Source organism: Trachemys scripta, chromosome 3 (genome assembly GCF_013100865.1).
Source record: "Trachemys scripta elegans isolate TJP31775 chromosome 3, CAS_Tse_1.0, whole genome shotgun sequence".
Classification (NCBI taxonomy): Eukaryota; Metazoa; Chordata; order Testudines; family Emydidae; genus Trachemys; species Trachemys scripta.
The window spans coordinates 88,304,949-88,324,313 of record NC_048300.1 but is presented as its reverse complement, the minus strand read 5'-3'; the positions used below and the strand labels follow the sequence as shown (position 1 = coordinate 88,324,313).

Sequence of the window (19,365 nt, the reverse complement as noted above, 5' to 3'; positions counted from 1 at the left end):
TAGCGCGGTTTAGACATCGCTTTAAGATGATGATGTAACTTACCTTGCTCAGGGGGTGGGCTTTTTCACACCTGAGTGACGTTAGTTACATTGACTTAAGCGGTAGTGTAGACAAGCCCTCACTCTGGCATTTAACCAAACCCTAGTCTCTCATTTGCAAACAAGGCCTTGTGAGTTCAGGCACACGCAGCTGAATGGGAGGTGATAGGAACACAAAAGCAGGGTTGCAGCATTGTCAGTGCTCATCATTGTATTGCAACTCTTGTAATAGTTGGGTTTTTTTCTTAAAGCACCACATGGATTCAGGTTTTCACCTGAGAATCTGAGCCCTCACTTTTTTTTTTACAAGTAAGTTTCCAGCTCTGAAGGCAGCATGGCTTGAAGATGGGAACCCTCTATGCACCAACACCACACACAAAAGACCCCCACATTATTTTTAAATCTCAGGAGTTTTAGGCCAATATTTTTTTGGGGGGAGGAGTAGACAGATCGGTGATTTTGCAGTACTTGGGGTTAGCAATACCCGGCTGCCCTCACGTCCAAGTTTGCCCCCTGTCCTGTCCCAGCCAAACGCCAGGCTGCTGATGCCAGGCAGCGTGGAGCCATTTCCCGGGATGAGCCCTGGAACACGAGCCCCTCGCCGCCCTAACGCGCAGCCAGCCCCATCTGTACGCGGGCAGCGCCGGCCGCAGCCACTGCAGGAGGCCGAGGGGAGGGCGCCGGGGCTCGGGGAAGTGTGTTGGGTCATGTGGCTGCATCACGTGGAGGCGGAGCCAGGCCCAGCAGCAGCCGCCTCAGAAGCGGCGAGAGACGGAGACGGGAGATAGCCCCAGACGCTGGGCTACGGGCGGAGGCGGGCTGGGGGGGAGGGAAGCAGCCAGAGGGTGGCCGCCGCCTGCGCTGCGCCCGGGAGCGGTAAGCCGGGGCGGGGGGTGCGTGGGGCATGACCCTGTGCAGGGCACAGCGAGGGCAGCGGCGATGGCCAGCGCCTGGGCTGGAGGGGGGAGGCTCCCCCCGGGGGAGGGCAGCGCCGGGGCTGTCTGTGCGCGCCCAGGCTGGAGCAGGGCTGCAGCTGGCGGGCCCCCCCGCGCCTGCCCCCGCACGCGGCTGGGAGGCTGTGGCTGCGGGCGGGCGAGGGCGGCCCCTGTGCTGGTCGCTCCGCCGAGTTTGCCTCCTGAGCCGGGGGACAGGGTGCCGAGGGTGGCTCAGGGAGCAGCCGGCAAACCCTGGCTCCCCGGGCCGGGGGAGGCTGTCACACGCACCGAGGCAGGCGGCTCCGGATCTGTTTTTCTTTTGTTCTGGCGGTGGGTGTGAAATGCATGGGCTAGCCGCGGAGATGAGGGGCGCTCGGGACCAGGGCTGCTCGGTGCTGGGTGGTCACAGAAAATCTTCTGCTTCAGAGTAGCAACAGTCACCACATTTTGTTAGCAGTATGATTGGTGCTCCAAATTAGTGCCCTGGAAAGGAGAGACATCCCCCTCGGACCCACTACTACCCAAACTAAGGGAAGGAGATACCAGCTGGGGGTGGTAGGAGATTAGTCTGAGAAACAGATTGCATCTAGAACCGCAGGTAGATAGAATGGACATCTGGGTAGCTCTGTTTGGGTATTTCTCTTCCTCTAATAAACTGTATTGCTCCCTATGCCCTCAGGTCTCTTGTTTAAATGGTGCTAATCCTGCACTTTGCATCTCTTTGTAAAGACGTTTCTGGTGGTAGCTTGCACCTAGAAACCGTGGGGGAGGATGGGATACAGTAAGCAAGAGGGTGCTTTTGTGCTGGTGTGTGTGGGAAGCTGTAGTAATGTGATCCTGTGTCAGCTCTAGTCTTCCATGCAGTATCTGTAACACTAGGTTTTTGTCCATGACCTTCTTTCACTCTGAGGTTTGGAAATTTACAGTTCCTAGCAACTGTAATTCCTTCTCTTTCTCTTTTCTGGTATGGGTTAAATGCCCATGTCTAGGGTACATGCTTGAGCATGATGTTCTGAAAAGTGCAGGAATTATTTGCCTATTCAGCACTTAATATTTGAATACGAGGCCTCTAAAAGAGCGAACTGGTTTCTTAAATTTGTACTTTAAAAATGTAACTGCAGTCATATAATCTTGTAGGCAAGTCCATTCTGCCAGGGTCAAGTATGCATGCCCAAGAAATACCCATTCATGAGCCACCCCACACAGTGTTTTCAAATTAGAGGTTTTAATAAGTGTTGTGTACAACTGGGGTTTGTGTGTATCAGAGCTGTAAACTAGAGAGAGTGATTTTAAATGCCAGCCTTCAGAGACTGGTTGTGAAATTTAAGATTAGAACTTGAAAGTATGTGCTGAATGATATTCAGTATATAGCATCAAAATAGCAAGTGCTTTACCATAACCCATTTTTAAAATATTTACAGCTTTGGAGATGATTATATGAATAAAGCACGAACACTGACTATCTAGTGATCCGTTTTCAATTTAAATAGAAATAGTTTGTATAAAAGAGGAATTTATGAATGGAATAAAATGGAGTTTTCATTAAATTAAGAATTTTGGTAGAATTGTTATAAAATTGTTAAAAGCTACGTTTTTTTACATAACAGTAAAATTTTGGTGAACCTCAGAGATATTAGCTCTGGGTTTGATCCTGGAACTCTTAATCATGCCAGTAGTCCTTACTAATTGCAGTAAACTGGATTACTTTTATGAGTAAAGGTTGCGGGAATGGACTTGTTTTTTAGCTTGTAATACAAACAGCAAACTAAGTGCAACTATATAAAATTGTTTATTTTTTTTATTTAAGATGAGACCTTAATTAGAAATGTATCCATCAATTTTCTGTGAAATAGCAGCTTTTTTTTTTTTTTTAAACACGTTTGAAATGTTTTGTGTTCTGATTTGTAAACCTGGAAGCTAGCTAATTGCTGTGACTGGCTTGTTCATGGGGAGAGACTTTCATGCTACACTTTTTAGTCCCTTTTGTACAGTGTGAAAGTTGTTCTCACCTACTTCATTGTTGTTTATTCTAAAATCCCTGTACATAAGTTTACTATATTTTAAACTACTGAATAGTTCTTGAAGTAAATTTCAGCCTGATGATGTAGTTCAGTAGGGGCAACATATGGTGAGTTGAGAGAAGGAAAAAATCCAAAGTTAAAATGTATGTTTTAATGATTCAGTATTAATGTACACCCACAAAAATATTAGTGTGATTTCAATTAACATTTTACAGATGATGAAACTGAGGGACAGAGAGATTAAGTGACTTGCCTAAAACCAATACTGGAAGTTTGGGACAGGGCCAATAATAGAACTCAGATCTTTTGACTGCCATCCTTGTGTTGTAGGCACAAGACCATCCTTCTGCTCAATATAATCAGTCTTCAAATTAAAATCAATTTACAACTGAATATGACAGTGATTTTTTTGATGTTGAAACTACATATTACCCCTTCCACATCCAGGCTGGAAGGAAAGCCTGGCCTAATGAGTTTTGCTAGGTCGGACAGACTTCACTGCCTGATGGTGGAAGGGGGCACCATGGGAGAAGTGGGCAGGAGTCATCTGATCTTGGTGCTGAGGAGTGGGGAGCAGGTTAAGGATGGGCCCCATCAAAGTACCAAAAGTAACAGTGGAGCAAGCTAGCCAGCCAGGCTGCCAATTCAGTTTCGGAGGAGCATGACTATCAAGTGAGTTTTGAGAATGGTCCTGAGTTCATTTGTCAGACAAAGAGGTGAGCCTGGGATGGGTTTTTACTAGAGCAGAGAGGCATGTTCAGCATCCAGTTAACCGCTTGTGTTCCCTCACTTCGCATCTTCCCTGAATCAAAGTTGTAGAGAGCTAGGGATATGGAATCTTGCACCTATGTCTTTATTTCTCCTTCAGTGTAAATCTGCTCCATGAACGCCTTTTGAGGCTAGAGGTGTTTCATATGTGCTCTTGAATTGTTGCTTTGTTTCCAGCCATCACTTTCCATTGGGATATTTGGGATATTTCTTACACCTGATTATCACTAAGTACAATATAAGTGCATTTTAAGAATTGCTTCATTTAGGACTTTCTTGGTGATAAGATAATATCCCCTCATCCACTTGACCAGTAACCCTGCCAAATAAGGAAATTAGGTTGGTCTGTCACGATTATTTTTTTATGTGCAGTTCCTTTAGTGGAGCTAGTCAGAAGGCAGCTTTACAGCTGTCTTCATCAGTGCCTGCATCAAAGGAATCCTTCTCTGGATAGATGTGGGGCCTTTAGAGCCTTTTAATGCTGCTCCAGCCCTCTTCCTCAGCATAAAGGGGCTCATGTGGTCGTGAGCATCTTGCTCAACAACATCTGACAAAATGAACTAGATAAAGCAGTTAAAACTGGTTGAGTACTAGGAAAACATATTTATTGAATACATTTATTGGATGAATATCGTCATTATTAGCTGAGCAATTATGTGATGAAAAACTGCTAAATTAGCTGAGTAATCATGGAATAGTATTAAACCAGCACTAGTTACAGGTATTCTCACTTGGAAACACATGCAGCAACTTTTCTAAGAAGGAATGGGACAAGTATATAGGGGGGTAAGCCCGAAGATACAGAACTCCTGCTATGAATCTTAATCAGCCACAGTGAATAAGAATTATTTTGCATCTCTAACAACTAAAATCTCTGTGTGGCACTATTAAAAGCAAATAAGAATTTTAAAATGGGGTGATTCAGTCCTCTGTTTCTCAGAGCTGCAGGCCTTCATCTTCATTGGTGTGCCCATCACATACTGCCAGTGTACTGAAGAGATGTTTGTCTTTTTTTACCAAGTAAATATCTGTGCAGAACATATCTAGTCCATAAAACTCTAAGACCAAACCACATCATTCACCAGAGGACCATGGAAGCTTTGGTTCAGAGAGCCTGCCCCCAGGAATCTCAGTTGGGAAAGGGGCCAGTACCCTTCGTAGAAATTATTGTCTGGGTTCACTTCTAATGCTAGTTTATCTGTTACACTAGAAGGCCCCACTATATTTACCTCCAGAGGTCTGTGACTTAAAGAACATCTTTTTATTAATACAGAGTTTTTTGTGTGGAAATACCTGTTACTCTGAATAAATGAAATGTGAGAGCACTGAGTGAGGATAATGTTGTTGTGAGGGGGAAGAGGGATTATCTGAAAAGTCTTATAAGAACAATTTTGTTTTCACTACCAACTGCGTTGGTGGTTTTTGTGATGGTTATTTATAGAGAGAGCAGATGGCTGGAATGGCACTGGTGGGAGTCCTGGGCTGAAGACAACTGATGGTGACCTAAAAATTGCTCAAGATGCAGTGCTAGGGTTGTGCAAATGGAGGCAAATAGATTTATTCCATGGGTTGTATAGCCTGCTTAGTCCAGGCTCTTCTTCCAGAGGCTGATTCAAGTGCCTCCTGTTGTGAGGAAACTTTGAGCTGTTTTATACTGAAAGTAGCTGTGATTCAGACTGAGATATCCACTGCTGTTGAAACAGGGCAGGATGTTCTCTGTTTGAATTTATGCTGGTGTTGCTCACTGTAGTTCTGGAGATACTGGGAGAACTTTTTGTTCCACAGTCTGTGCTATGTGTTCTTCAAAAGATAGTAGGAAAGAACAAAGACCTCTACTGGTGAAAATGGTTGCTAGGCCCTTTTAAGGAGGGCAGAATGCACACTCTTGTAAGGAAACATACGTACAAACTTTGCACGTGAAACCATTGCTTGACAGTCTGAGCTGCTGTAGACTTGTTTCTTGTCTTCCATTTTTGGTTGAGATTATAGAGAAGGATACGGTGAGACAGTGAGTACCTAGAAAGTTCAGATCAGCTTGTCCCTTGTTATGCTGACTTTAGTCCTTGTTATAACACTAAGCCTGTGTCTACACTACAGGGTTAAGTCAATGCAAGTTATGCTGACGATCATAAACCACTATAATTACAGCACTTATGCATGTTCACACAACGCTCCTTGTGTCGGTGGAGTGCATCCATACTTGGTGCTCTAGCATTGAGAATGAGCGAGTAGTGCACCGTGGATAGCTATCCCACTGTGCAACTTGTCAAATTCTGCAGCTAGGAGTTGTAATGAGGAGTGGATCACAGTGCATCATGGATGCGGGCTCTCCATCCCATGATGCATTTTTTTCTGTCCCATCATTCCATGGACTTCCGACTGCGTTTTGTGCTGTTTTTCAACTGTCCCGTAAACTGTGTGCCTGCCATCTCTGCCTGAAAGCATGGATCCTACTGCTCACCAGTCTTGTGATAAGTGTTATGAACACAGTGCGGCTGATCATGCAGTATTTCATGAGCTGCGAATCCGAACTGGAATTCATGGTGCCTGCCCTGCTATGTGCCATGGAAAGAAACAACACTAGGTTACTTTTGGCATTCAGAGAGCAGCTGCACACTGTGGACCATCGCTATTGGGCGCGGGAAACAAACAGTGTTATGCACGTCTGGGATGACAAGCAGTGGCTGCAGAACTTTTGAATGCGCAAAACCACCTTCTGGAGCTGTGTGTGGAGCTTGCCCCTGTCCTGTGGTGCAAGGACATCAAAATGAGAGCTGCCCTCTTGGTGGAGAAGCACGTGGCAATCGTTGTGTGGAAGCTGGCAACTCCAGACTATTACTGGTCAGTCGCTAATCAGTTTTGAGTTGGGAAGTCCATTGTGGGGGTTGCGTTCACTCAAGTGTACAGGGCCATTAATCGCATCCTGCTAAGAACTGTGACTCTAGGAAAAGTGCATGAAAGAGTGGATGGCTTTGCAGCGATGGGATTCCCCAACTGCAGTGGGATGATAAATGGCATGCGTATCCCAATTTTGGCCCCAGACCATCTTGTGACTGAGTACATCAATAGAAAGGGCTACTTCTCTATGGTATTGCACGCACATGTGGATCACCGGGGTTGTTTCACTGATATCAATATGGGGTGGTCAGGGAAGGTGTATGACACACGCATCTTCAGGAATACTGGCCTGTATAGAAAGCTGTAAGCAGGAACTTTCTTTCCAGACCAGAAGATTCCAGTGGGGGATGTTGAAATGCCCATAGTGATCCTGGAAGACCCAGTGTACCCCTTACTCCTGTGTCTCATGAAACCTTATACCAGATACTGCACCAAAAAATAAGAAATTCAATGCACAATATTTTAAAATTCTGTATATTTTATTTGTCAGAATAACAGTATGTAATCACAGACTAAAAAAAATTTCCCCAGGAGTAGAGAGTTAAAGAAACCCCTATGACAACTCAGTTCCTGTTTCTCTGCCCCCTCCGTCTGTGAGCCCAGCCACGGCGCGCTCCCCCAGCCCAGACACCCACACCCCTACACCCCCAAAGCCCAACTGTGGGATGCCCCCCCAGCCCAGACACTTGCATGCACCCCCTCCCTTCCAGAGCTCAGGGATCCAGAGGGAGAACGGCCTGATGCTGGGTCCTGGGCTTGTGTGGAGTTTCCTGTGTGCCACCTCCTTCCTTTAGGGTGTGCCGGGGAGTGCAGCTGCCTGGACCCTCCAGCTTCGACCCCTCCTGGCAATGTCTTCTATTTGCATTGCTGGGTCCAGCGGTCCCTAGTGGGAGGGGAGAAGGAAATTCTGCGCAGAACATTAATTTCTGCACAAAATCTGCATTGCACAGTCGGGCAGAATTCCCCCAGGAGTAACCAGAAACCTTAACAGCAAGGAGCGCTTCAACAACAGGCTGAGTAGGTGCAGAATGACCACTGATTGTGTGTTTGACAGATTAAAAACTTGCTGGTGCTGCCTTTACGGCAGGTCAGACTTCTATGAGGAAACTGGTTCCATGGTCATAGCAGCCTGGTGTACTCTGCATAATATTTGTGAAGCTAAGGGGGAAAAGTTTCCCAGGGGTGGAGCATTGAGGCTGATGGCTGATTTTGAGCAGCCAGATACCAGGGCTATTAGAGGGGCTATTTGAATCAGGGAGGGTTTGAAGTAGCATTTTGACAATGAGCCCCAGTAATGTGTCTATGTAATACATTCAGCCAGGCTGTGTTTGCTTGCTGCCCGAAATGACCCTTGTGCTGATTGCTTCCTGAGTGTGATTTGTAATCTGCAAATGTGCCAGTTGCCACTGTGTATGAATTCTAGCAACAAATACTGTGTGTAGAAAGAAAATGAATCTTTATTTTAATTTTTGAGTATGTTTTTATTAAACAGCAATAACCAATATGCAGCATTTGATTTCTTGCAAGGGACATGACACTTGAGCACTCCCTTAATGTAGGCTCTCATAGCTGTGAACAAGTCCAGCTGCCCTTGGGGAACCTGTCCGAAGGGGTGAAGTGAAAGGGGTACTGCGATGGGCCAGAAACATGCAAGGAATGTGTGTAAGGAGTTTGGGGAGGGTATGGCACACGGTTCTGTATAGGCTGCAAGGGGAGGTGAGCGCACACGTGTTCTGATTGCAGCACAGTCAGGGACTTCAGCATCTCTGTTTGGTCCTCCATCAGTTTTATCTTTTTCTCCTGGCCCACTATAATATGCACCTGGTCTTGCTTCTTCCCTAGGCTACCTATTTTCAATTTTTAAATGGTCTCTCTCCATGCCCTGTGATCATGATCTGGGGCATCAGACAATTGGAGCATCTCCTCCTGGGTTGTCTCCTTATCTGATGGAGATGCTCTGCTGGTGTGTAAGGGATTCCTCTCGAGGGCACATCTGCAGAAACACAAGAAACAACAAACAGAGGCAGTGTTGTGAGTGCATTCACAGCATTGGATCATAATAGTTAAATACATCTTTCTCACTCTCCCTTGGCAAGCACACAGCTCAGCAAGTGCCCTAAACATGGTGAGTTCGGCCCAGTGGGGTGGTGAAGGTCCAAGATGGGGCAAAGAGTCTAAGTGTTTGTTTTTTAAGGGGATCACTGCAAGCAACTAGGGACACTATTGTGTATTCTACCACCATTTTCCACATGTGGGGTAATTGAAGCCGATAGCTCACTCCTGCGGGTAAAAAAGGATGCATCTCCTGTGTGCGTGCGGCTTCAGACAGGGTCCCTATGCTGCTCGTTTGTGTGCTGCTTTGGTCCCTGCACAAGTGATTGCCGATAGGTGCAGCAATGTTTCCTACAGCGGAGGAAGAAACAAAGCAGCTTTGCCAAGGAACCTTCAGCAGAGGATTGGTGAGTACCTCCAGGAAAGTTTCCTAGAGATCGCTCTGGAGGATTCCCGTGAAATTTTGGTGTGCATTAACAAACTTTTCTTCAGGGCCTCCACTGCATAGCTGCATAGGGGAATGGGAAGCACATGCAAATGCTGCTAGTCTTGTACATTTCTATCCCTTAACCCTCTTCTAGCATATAACGAAACAAAGGACAGTTCTACCTCATGTAACCAAGCAGTATCAAATCAAAATGAGCACTTACAAGAGCTCCCCTCTCCGGTATCATGCGTGCCAGAGCTGGAGTGCTGGGACTGGGTTGAACCCTCGAGAATCAAGAAGAGGTCCTGGCTTGCCACGTTACCGGACAACCCTGTCGCTTGTCCCACCTCATCCTCCAACTCCATTTCCTTGTCCACCACTTTTGTCCTCAGGGTTGAGTCCACTGGCCGCTGTCTCCAGCCCCCCTGAAGTATCCACAGGTTTTGGTGGTAGAGGTGGAATCGCTGCCAAGGATGGTGTCCAGCTCCTTGTAGAAATGGCAGGTCTTCGGTGCAGCAACAGAGCTACAGTTTGCCTACCTTGCCTTATGTTACGCCTGCCTCAGCTCCTTGATCTTCAGACAGCACTGATGCATGTCCAGTTCGTGGCCCTTCCTCAACATGCCATAAGAAATCTGCCTGTAGGTATCGAAGTTCCTACAGCGGGAGCAGAGCTGGGACTGCACAGCCTCCTCTCCCCACAGACCCAGCAGATCCAATAACTCTGGTGTACTCCAAGTGGGAGAGCATTTGCTGTGTGGAGCTGCCACCGTCAGCTGGGAAGATGCAATGTGAGCTCTCCATGCTGAGCAAGCAGGAAGTGGAATTTTAAAAATTCCTGGTCCTTTAAAGGGGGAGGGGTGGATGCCTGTGTACCTCGCTGCAGGGCAGCGGAGTTCGAACTGCTGGCCAGAATGGTCTGGATGGGCATTGTGGGACACCTCCTGGAGGCCATTTATGGCAACATAAACAAGCGCAGTGTTTTCGCTGACACTGCATTGATATAACTTGTTGCAAAAAGCCCTTGTCGAGGTGGTTTTATTTTTCAATGCGACAAGAGTGTTAAATCGGCAGGAGGAGCATTGTAGTGTGTACACCTCCACTGTTTTGTCAACAAAACTGTAGTGTAGACAAGGCCTGAGCCTGCAGTGATGATTGGGTGTCCGTGCTGATATTAGTGGACTGACCCTTGATTGTGAGATGGTGTTGACTCCTGCTTGGGTTTGTGGGCAAGTAGACAGAGCTTTGTTCCTTTGAGTGATCCCAGAGAGTAATTTTGGATAATTACTTTTATCTTGAGGACTCTTGTGTAAGGTGGGTTACAGCTTGTCACCTCTCCTACTGGGTGGATTAATATGGAGAGATGTTTCATCATGCTGATAACATTCAGATCTCTCTGCATTTTGATGACCCCAGATGGTGTGGCTAAATGGTAGTGATTGTGGCTTGGATAGGAGTGGGCTGGCTGAGGGTCAATCCAGAGAAGACTGTGGTGATGTTGATAGGATGGGGGCACAGGGAAGCACTAGAGAATGTGGTAAAGATTGTATTGGCTCCTCTGAGAGGGGCGTGTGTGGCTGCAGTGAGCACAATGCTTTCTTTCCATCTGTCTGGTCATGAGGCTGTGACCTATTTCTTGGATTCAGACATCACTGTCATCTTGCTTGTCTTTGTTGTGTAAGTTTAGACCTTTGGAATTTTGCTGTATGTTTTATTATACCACTACTCTATTTATCCACCACCATACTAACTTTTGTTTTCTGAATATATTGGCTTTCTTTTAGCAAAATCACTTCTAAAACCACTCATTACACACATGGTCTTAAAATTTAGCTTGATCCTTGTGCAGTTTTTTAGAAATAGATTTTGTTGTGCAGCCAAAAAGTGCATGGCTTTTTTTTTTTTTTTAAAAGTGGTTCTACCCAATTTTCATCTCATTTGAATGCCCTCTGGGTTTACCTCCACTTGATTCATTTGAGAAATCCGAATGAATTTTGGGATCTCATCCAATCTTTGCTAATACGTAAATGCTTGAGTCCAGGCTGTATCAGATTCCACCGTCATTTGTATAGGGGAAACCCTGGTATTTGCATGACAATAACAAGTATTCAAATAATTACATTAGTATGTGCTCTAAGCACTGCTTCTCTTTGTTCCATAGTCAGCACAATGGAGCTCATATCATTGGGTGGCTTCTGGGTGCTACTGCAACATAAATATTAAAAATAACAGCTAACCTATCTGGATTAGTGCCCTGATAAAATTCCATTTTTTGTTTGTTTTTTGTAGTGAAATCACATCTCTCGCTTGAAGTCACATTATGATCACAGATGCATCTTATGCAGATATACCTGATGGTTAGAGAATCAGATTGGGAGTCAGGATTCCTGGATTCTATTCCCCCTAATTTACTGTGTGATCTTGCATAAATCTCAGCTTCTCTATGCCTTACTTTACTCAGCTGTATAATGGGGATAATGCTTTTTGCCTACCTCCTATAGGACTTGTGGGACTTAATGTTTATAGAATACTTTGAGATCCTTAGATGAGAGGTGCTTTTTGAAGTGCAGTGTCTTATTAAAGAAAATCATGTAGCTGGGCATTGGTTCAAACACACACACACTGAAAATAAAAGATAAGTCGGCAAATATTTTAAAAACGTACAAAAAAGGGAAAATAGGAAAGGGTAAGCAATATCTTGTTGCATGACTCCCTAGCTACTTTGTCTCTGTCGTATGCAGTGGTGGTATAGGCGTGTTGAACCCAGGACGCTGGAGAGACGAGGTAGGTGAGGTAATAAAGAAGAAGCTCTCTGTAGCTTAAAAGCTTGTCTCTCTCACTGACAGAAGTTGGTCCAATAAAAGTTATTACCTTGCCTACCTTATCTCTCTTGTCTCTGTGGTGTCTATTTAGATTGTGAGTTCTTAAGGCCTATCTTACATGTCTGTAGAGCATCAGGCACAGCTATGCTGCTATAACAATAATAGTTTTAAATAAATTAACATTGGTAATGATATATGTTTGGATAAGATGCATATGCGGAGCATGTAATTGTGGACATCACTCTAGCATTGATGCAGTTGGAAGACTACTCTTCTGAAACTCCACCTGTTTGTGAGTAGATAGTGAATGAAGAGGAGGTCTCTGCATATTGCTGAATTAGTGTGCTAGTTGCTGACATGGTTGGGAGTTAGCAATGACAAGAGTGTATTGATCAGTCATTGGCAAGGATGTGTTTGTGAAGGAGAAGCTGTCTTAGTGCATTTCTGTCACTCCTAGCTAGTAGAAAATACTTATGTTAGCCATTCATCTTGATTCAAAGAAATATTCTCTCTTCGTGTTCACTCTGAGTGAAGCTTTTCGAGTTTGGATGTAGGGGCTGCCTTTATACTTTAAAAAAGTCATTGATTATTGAAACTGAAAAGAATCAGGGAGCAATAACCTGCTCAATGAACAGTTTTAGGGTGAGATTTTTCAGTAGTACTTAATGGCTAGAGCAGATCTCTTAAAACGAGATTTAAAAACAGCAAGTGATGAGGAATTCATCCCATCCCTTGTAAATTGTTCCAATGTTATGTTTATTTTTGTTCTTCAAAATTCTGATAGCACTAAAATTCCTGGTCTCTCCCTAGAAGAAAACTGGAAAGTTTTTGTAGTCAACCAAACTTTGTAACATCCAGTCTGAACTTTCCTGCTTTGTCTTGGACTTTCCGTCCTGCATGAGAGTATGTAAAACATACATCTTTGCAATATATGCTGAGTTGCTTCAAGGGCGATAGCAGTTGTAGTGGGCTGTGTGACACCGCTACACATTTTGTCATCAAAATTCCCATTGTTACCAGGGGTGCTAGAACAAATTCGTATAGTGATGGTGCTGAGAGCTATTTAAGCAAACTTCAAAACTGTATACAGTATAATGGAAACCACTTCAAGCCAGGGGGTGCGGCAGCACCCCCAGCACCTCTCGTTCCAGCACCTATGACTATTGCTGCTGCTATTTCAGCTCCATAAGTAGACGCAACGTTGAAAGAGGTAGTTTAGAGAAAGCTTTTGTAGCCACTGGCATTGTGTTAAAAATGCCTGTTAACTGTGTCTGAGCAGGCTAGGTGCCACAGCAATTTAAAAAAATGTTGGGGCTGTAGGACTCCGTTTAATGGGTTCTGTAGAGGTTTCTTTGAAAATAACTTGTAGTGTGTCCCTTAATGTGCTACTGCGGTTTAGCAGGAAATGGGTTTCTGCTGCAGCTTACAGGCATGCAAGCTGGAGACAGAAGGACTTGACCATCTTTAAAAGAAGAGAGTAGACAATAAGGAGAAAATGCTAAGGGGGAATAGCAGCTTTGCCCATTGGTTTGTGAAACATGCTCAGTCAATTGGATCAAAATAACTCATTTGACCAACAACTAACAGGTCCCTCCCTGCCCCAATAAGGGCAGGGACTTCAAGATCAGGGGAATAGTACTTTTAGATGGTGACTCTGCTTTGGCCACGATCTCCTTAGAAAGGAAGTTAGTCAATCTTGGAGCTCCTGCCATGTTCTTGGGGATGGTTGAGATAGCATTGGAAACTAAGGAGGGGATTCAAATAAAAACTGTCTTCAAGGATGCAAAAATATTCTACGTCTTGCATTATTTTTAGTCAGTTTTCCTTGCTATGTCTCCCAAGTGGTGGTGGTGGGTTTCTCCCATTTACCCTGAAAACTGCATTTCTTTCTCACGATGAGTTTTTCTGTGGCTTCCCTGTGGCTCAACTCTGTTCCTTTCCTTCAGATGGACTGTAGGGAAGGACCTGCTACTATAAATTCAAGAACCCATTCCTAAGGTAACAAGTCTGCTTGGCCTTACAATAGATTTCTGAATCTCCCAAACCAATATCAGGGGTTGAAATTCTGCAGTGTGATTCTCATGTCCCTTGCCATTGCCCTTTGCACTGTTGAAATTCCGCTAAGGACCCTCTCCCACAGCTGTGCTGCTAATGCAGCACATTGTCCCACAGCAAAAGTAAATGTAGGAGTGGCTGTGCCATCTTCACTCTGCCACTTGTCAGGTAGCCCGGGCACCAGCACTAGAGGCCTTCTCTCTAAGTTTTGTTTTTCCCCTCCTCCATAGGGAAATTTCAAAGCTGTGTGCTCATTGGGTGTATTGAGGGCAGCAGGGAGGAGATGATGTGGGAAGTTGCCTGTTCCCATATTGAATTCAAACTCCCAGAAATGCATAATTTGTTTACTGGCATCAAGAAACCCCTGCATGTTGCAGCACACTTCCTGTGTTAGGAGTGTCCTTCAACTGACAGCAGAAGACCTTTTGTACAACCGCTTAGAGATTAGGAATATTGCATGCTCAGAATTGGGATGCTGACTTAGTTAAAACTCAGTTCAGATTGAACAAAAAGCCTTATACTCTCTGATCTGTTGTTAATAGTATGCACATCTCCCTCCTTAAAAGCAAAATACTTCCCCCCCCCCTGCCCCCATATGTTGAGCTTTCTAAGCTATAATGTGTAATGGCTCAGACTAGTGTTTGCTTCTAAAATTCCATAATGTGGTAAGGAACAATATCTTCACTGTCTAAGGCCCTGATCTCACAAGTACTGAAATACATGAGTTATTTTACACACAAAAATGGTGTCTTGGCACTGTCTTCAGTTGAACAGCTTGTGCATAAAGCTACTCATGTTTACCTATTTGCACTATGTGTTGATTTTTCTTGGGCATATCTGTACGCTGTGCTTGTGGGATTATCCTCTTAAAAAATACTGAACTTCTCAGGGGCAAGTCCGCTTTCTAACAAGACATTCCCTTATGCTGGTCATAGCTACATTGCAGCTGGGACGTCATTTGCAGTTTGTGTAGATGTAGACATACCTGTACTAGCTTTAATTTAGCTAGCTCGCTGAAAAGAGCAATGAGGATGTGTGGCATGGGCTGCCAGTCCAAGTATGGACCCAGGAAGGGGTGGGTGGTTGGAAAGGAGGCGGTGAGCTTGTGCAGCCTGAGCTGAAACCCACACTGCCGTGTCCTCGCTATGTTTTGTGAGCTAGTTAGATTAAAGCTAGTGAGGATACACCCCTGTCTGTAGTATAGACGTAGCTGAATCTGCACATGAACAATTGCCCTTTCCCTAAAACAATGTCATTGAAAAGGCTGGAACCACTGGAACCCAGCAGCTTTCTTTCTAAGTAAGAAACACAGCTTAATGTGATGGTGTGTTGAATCTTCTTGTTGTTTTTGTATTGTAGGAATTATTTCACAATACTGAAGTATACTTGCAGCCAAAGGCTTCTGGGTAGTCAAATATCTCATCTTTACCTTCGCTTTTAGGGCCAAATTCTGCAAAGCACCTCAGCACATTCGTAAATCCCACTGAAAGCATTGGGACTTGAGTACGTTATTAAATGCTTTTCTGAATTAGGGCATTAATCAGTTGTAAAAGCCACTTAACTGCCTTCTGCTTCCATTTTCTTCTCTCTTGTATTATAGTAGTTGCTAAGAGCCCTAGTCCTGAACCAGGGCCCTGTTGTGTTAGGTGCTGTCCACACAGAACAAAAAGATGGTCCCTGCACCTTTCCCTTAAACGTAGGTTGATAAATGCAGTTTCTGGGTTGAGACCACCTTGCTGATTGTGGTTTTTATTTGTTTTCTTCAGTTGTGGTATATTACGGCAGTAATGGCCAGAAATGTGTTTGGAAAGCACCTAGAACATAAGGCAACACGATCTCTCCTCTGAAGAGTTTACAATCTACATACACTGGTGGCAAATGACTAATTATATATCTTTATCAGCTAGCTCTTCACATGAAGTGTAAAATGAATCATTGTCGTTTGAATGTTTCTCCATCCGTATTTAATATGTATCGTGCTGAACTGTTCAGTGTGTGTTTTTTTTTTTTGTATTTTTTTAAAACTCACTCCTCTTCAACTTGCACTGAAAAGGTCTAGTTTTATTGAGACAGGATTATTTTCCGTTGTGCATTGTATGGGTGTGTGAAATATTTTCTTCATGTCAAATGATTTAATGTCTCTTTGGAATTGTAATTAAAAATTGCTGTCAGTTACTTTGATGCTTTTGTTTTTTAACTTGCCTTTTTATGTAATATCCTCTTGAAAGTGCCATTGTTAGAATGGAGGATGTGGACTTCTTTTTTCCCCCTGCATGGCTAATATATTACTCGTAGGTTCTCCTAATCAGAGGTGTAGGTATGTGTGGGCTGCTGTCTCCATAGCCCAGGAGGACCTGACACCATGCCCTAAGTCTGGTTCAAGCCCTTTTTGTCAGGGCTTCAGCTTTTTATTTTCACAATAAAACAGTTTAACATAAGTTTCACGTATAAACATAGTCTCCTTTCCCTGATCTGGGGTCTTCTGCAGGGACCTATCTGTTACCTGCAGGTTCCCACTCTACCAGCCATTGTCCTGAGAATCACCCTGCTCCATGGCCTGCCGCAGGAGCCAGCCTGCTTCCTGTGGCTGTCCCCCTCCTTGATCCAGAGACTTCTTGGTTGCTCTCTCTGCAGCTGGGCTACTTTTACAATCACCTGATCAGTCAGGTCTTGAGCCTGGGCCTAATGCCCCTTAAAAGGCCAGCCTCATGTAACAGTGTGACACTACAGGGGGTGTAAACACTCATTACAATAGTAGTCTTCAGACCATCTTTGTCATTTTAAGTCACAGCTATAGATGTAAGTTCTGATAATAAAATAGAAGGAACCAAAATAAATGACACTGGGAGAGAAACTGGAGTAACATTTGTTATAGTGAGATGCTCATGTCTATGTAGTTAAGATTGAAAGTAGCTTCTGATTATAAGCCTGATGTTGGCTTCACCCATTTTTGATCAAAACCAAATAGACACATATGAAGCTTCAGGTGGATCATAGTTTGAGGAATAAAATAGTACTGTATCTATCTAAGGTTCTGTAATAGTGACAAAAAATAGTATCCAAGCACCTCACTCACCCCTGTGAGGTAGGAAAGTGCCGTTATCCCCCTTTTCCAGATGGGAAATTGAGGCACAGAGAGACTGTGATTGCCTAGGCACACACAGGGAGTCTGTGAAGGAGCAGGGAGTTCATAACATTTCCACTCAACTTTTTTTTTAAACTGTTTTTAAAAATGTAATGTGCTATATGTCTTTGTTTCCTGGCTTCACTCCAACACTTTTGAAAATCAGATGCCTTTTTTATCTCTCCCAGCATTTAATTAATGGCTTGATTCTGCACCATTGAAGTCACTGGGAATTTTGCTCTTGCTTTCAATGGGAACAGGATCAGATCTTATCTCTCTTCCCCCCCGCCCCCCAATATTATTTTTCTTTCTCCCTGAAACATTCTCAAAACCACATTCTGTGCTTGAAAACTTAAGTGGACACCTTATAGCCAAAGGACTAACCCTTCTAGCCCGAAGGCTTATGAAAGACGAGAGGCCACAACTGTTCAGGGACAGTGGCAACAGGAGAGCTGTTGGATTATTGCCCCTGGACCATTCTTGGGGCTCCATTTTTCAATAACCTCTGGCTAGTAAGTGGTAAAATTTTGAAACTTCCTCCAAGGAAGGAATGGGAAGGGAAGCAAAATATAACAGAATTAGAGAAATGGCAGTTTTTCTATGAGTAAATTTGCAGCTGAGTTTTCATTGTAAGATTGATTTTATTTGTGACCCCCCCCCCCCCATTAGAAAATCTACCTAAATTGGTTAAACTCGCAAACTTGAAATGAATGGGACAAAGTGGGGTGGAGGGGAGGGTTGCTGAGTTGTGGCACTAAAATACTGTATCAACTCTTGTGAATTTTTTTTTTGGCCACTTTGTAGCAAACCACTAAAAAGCAGTAGAAAAAGGAAACCTAGTTTACTGGACTCCTTTAGCTGATATTAAATTCACATCACTAAAATTTAGCTGATTAAATTATAATTTTAAGAGGTAATGGTTCTAGGTTGGCATAGCATGTCAAGTGAGTGAAGACCTAAGCTTTCATATTTGTATGGGTGTCTGTCTATCTCTAATATAAAAATATGTATTAAAGTACAATCCTGTTTGCAGAGAGAGGTGCAAAATGTTACCTTAACATGGGCACTAAGGGGAATGTAAGAATGGCCATACTGGATCAGGCCAATGAGCCATCTAGCTCAGTATCCTGTCTCTGATAATGGCCAGTTCCAGATGCTTCAGAGAAAATGAACAGACCAAGACAATTATCAAGTGATCCATCTCCTGTCATCCACTCCCAGCTTCTGGAAATCTGAGATTTAGGGACACCCAGAGCATGGGACTGTGTCCCTGACCATTTTTGCTAATAGCCATTGATAGACCTATCCTCCATGAACTTATCTATTTCTTTTTTGAACTCAGTTATACTTTTGGCCTTCACAACATCCTCTGGCAATAAGTTCTACAGGTTGACTCTCTCCTCAGGCCCTACACTACTAGCACTCCCAGCTATCTTCGAGACACCACTGACTTTCTGAAGAAATCCATCGGTGATCTTCCAGAAAACACCATCCTGGCAACTATGGATGTAGAAGCCTTCTACATCAACATTCCACACAAAGATGGACTACAAGTTATCAGGAACAGTATCCCCGATAATGTCACTGCAAACCTGGTGGCTGAACTTTGTGACTTTGTCCTCACCCACAACTATTTCACATTTGGGGACAATATATACCTTCAAGTCAGCGGCACTGCTATGGGTACCCGCATGGCCCCACAGTATGCCAACATTTTTATGGCTGACTTAGAACAACGCTTCCTTAGCTCCCTAATGCCCCTACTCTACTTGCGCTACATTGATGACATATTCATCATCGACCCATGGAAAAGAAGCCCTTGAGGAATTCCACCATGATTTTAACAATTTCCATCCCACCATCAACCTCCACCTAGACCAATCAACACAAGCGGTCCATTTCCTGGACACTACTGTGCTAATAAGCGATGGTCACATAAATACCACCCTATACCGGAAACCTACTGACCACTATACTTACCTTATAAATTGTAAATTTATACTTGCACGCCTCCAGCTTCCATCCAGGACGCACCACATGATCCATTGTCTACAGCCAAGCTCTAAGATACAACTGCATTTGCTCTAATCCCTCAGACAGAGACAAACACCTACAAGATCTCGATCAAGCATTCTTAAAACTACAATACCCGCCTGCTGAAGTGAAGAAACAGATTGACCGAGCCAGAAGAGTACCCAGAAGTCACCTACTACAGCACAGACCCA

At 44.1% G+C, this 19,365-nt stretch overlaps 1 protein-coding gene across 2 annotated transcripts in view; it reads left to right on the top strand.

Annotated features, from left to right (window-relative positions):
- Positions 1 to 818: 818 nt before the first annotated feature.
- TULP4 (TUB like protein 4) overlaps positions 819 to 19,365 on the top strand; it is a 259,023-nt gene continuing 240,476 nt past the window's right edge. For both annotated transcript variants that reach the window (XR_004645086.1, XM_034765310.1), the window contains exon 1: positions 819 to 915. The gene's annotated coding sequence lies outside the window, so the exon portion shown is untranslated. The remainder of the gene's footprint in view (positions 916 to 19,365) is intronic.